The following is a 2132-nucleotide window of genomic DNA, read 5'->3' on the forward strand; positions in this document are numbered from 1 at the left end:
TTACCAAAGCAAACTCAGATTTATTAGTCCACGTTGGGGATTAGCCCAAGATGTTACGGCGTATTTCCTAAAGTAGGAAATGGATGGTACAAACAATTGATTGATAGTGGCCACTGACACAAAGAGTCCGAGCTCCCTGGAGTTCCCTCATTATTTACTTACCCGCAGCGACCTGTCACTGGACGCTGTGAAATTGCCGCTCGCTTGAATGAGTGATCTTTAATAATCGCAACGATAGCCTCTCGGAAGCAACTCGAGGGTAGGAGGAAGCAAAGAAAAATAGGAGAAATGGTGGAGGAGGGAGGAGACAAATGAAGCAGCTGGGGGAGGGCCAATTTTGTCAAGGCAAGCAAAAGGTATGTTATGAGGAGAATGCCCGAAGCACCCTGACTTATCCTGAACTATAAGGACATTATAGTAGGCTATTTTTCGAAAAACAAATTATTCTGGGTTTTAGAAATCGATGACCGCTTTATTTTCAGTGTCTTTGAGAAACAGAACAGGGTTATGCAGTAAGTCTTGGCCGTGACTTCTTAAATGTCTTGACATTTGCAATAACCTCTCCACTCAGGTTGCGACCGCAACGAAGACGAATGTCTGTAGCAAGTTAATTGTGCATATACTATAATGCACACACACACACAAACGTACACAAAAATACACATACATACATACATACATACATACCGCCCTTGTGAACACACCACCATACGCTCGTAGAAACGTATAATCCGTGTATACTTACGCACATAAATATGCTCACATATTCATATTTAATTAAATAAACAAGCAAATCAAACTGTTTTAATGGTTATCAAAAGTGGGTTTTTTGTTCTGCTGCATTGCTTGTGTTTGTTTAATAAACAGTAATTTCCATTTCAATTATTTTTTCTCTTTCGGATGAGCAATTAGAAATGCTTTGGGCAGCTCACGGCATGACCTCAAAACCACTTCTGACACAGTGACAATATTTAGTAGCTCGCAATGAGAACACATAAGCAAACATTTTGACACAAGAGCCTCATTATTTATTCGCCACAGGTCAAACATCTCGTGGTCTGGAAACTTCGAGAGTGCAAAGTGTGAAGTCTGGTTGCGAATTGGGAACCACCTTCCCCAAAACAGTTGACTAAGCTGGTGAGTTTGTTTAGAAAGGGGAAATACAAATATGGGGGGGGGGGGGTCAACTTGAGGGAAAGGTTGGGGGATAATTATTCAGTTCCCTGCTTGGTTTAGAACATCAATATCCTTATTGGCAGTTTTGCTATTTTTGTGGGGATCTGGGGAACGCTAGGTGAACATTGACCAGCTGGAAGTTAGCTCTAGACAAATAGTGAGCAAACCTTGAGCAATTTGCCTTCTCTTCGGGAACCTGAGACGTCATTCGCAAAGCAATGGAGGATCGGCATGAAAGCACAGAGACTTTCCCATTGAGTACATATCTCTCGAGCATTTAACAGAAGTATTTATTTCTGGAATTTGCATTGCGCTACATAATTTAGGGAGCACTGAATTTTTAAATTACCATGACGTGATCATTTTCGAAGTATTAAATTCTGAAATAAACACGGACGGTATCTTTTACGACACATTTAGGTATTAAATTACGGGTGTACAAATGTAATTCTATTTGGCGTCTTCAGTATACAGAGCCGGCAGACGCGAGAGTGCTCTGTTGACGAAAGATATCGATTAAGATAAGACAAAGGCTGAAATATATTTATATCAGAGTTGACACTAACATAAAAGTCAAGCCAATTAGATTTTACTCAGGGTCAAAAGGCAGAAACACTGTTAAAGGACACACTTCTCGTCGACAACAAGATACGAGGTAATTTAAATTGTCTAGAGGAAAGGCACGTGGGAGGGGTACGTGGGGAGATAGATCATGGCACCGTCATTGATCAGATTACAATAATGGGACTTTTTGGTAGCTATCTGTAAATCTATCTAAATACGACAATAAATAGGTTTGACTATGTAAGAAAAGATATGGCATATTAAGAAAAAAATGAGTGCATTCCGCATTAACCTCATCTTTCCCCGCCCCTTCCCCCATCCCTCCGCCGCACACACTCACACACACGCGCGCAAACTCGCACATGCACACACACACACACACACACACACAC

General features: G+C 41.1%; 1 protein-coding gene across 2 annotated transcripts in view; it reads left to right on the plus strand.

The window, feature by feature from the left end:
• LOC101857113 (sex peptide receptor) overlaps nt 1-2132 on the plus strand; it is a 162761-nt gene that overhangs the window by 131793 nt on the left and 28836 nt on the right. Inside the window, exon 4 of one of the 2 annotated variants that reach the window (XM_005098263.3) lies at nt 1042-1137. The exons of the other annotated variant lie outside the window; for it this stretch is intronic. The gene's annotated coding sequence lies outside the window, so the exon portion shown is untranslated. The remainder of the gene's footprint in view (nt 1-1041; nt 1138-2132) is intronic. 2 annotated transcript variants of the gene reach the window in all.

This window comes from Aplysia californica, unplaced genomic scaffold, assembly GCF_000002075.1.
Source record: "Aplysia californica isolate F4 #8 unplaced genomic scaffold, AplCal3.0 scaffold00177, whole genome shotgun sequence".
Lineage (NCBI taxonomy): Eukaryota > Metazoa > Mollusca > Gastropoda > Aplysiida > Aplysiidae > Aplysia > Aplysia californica.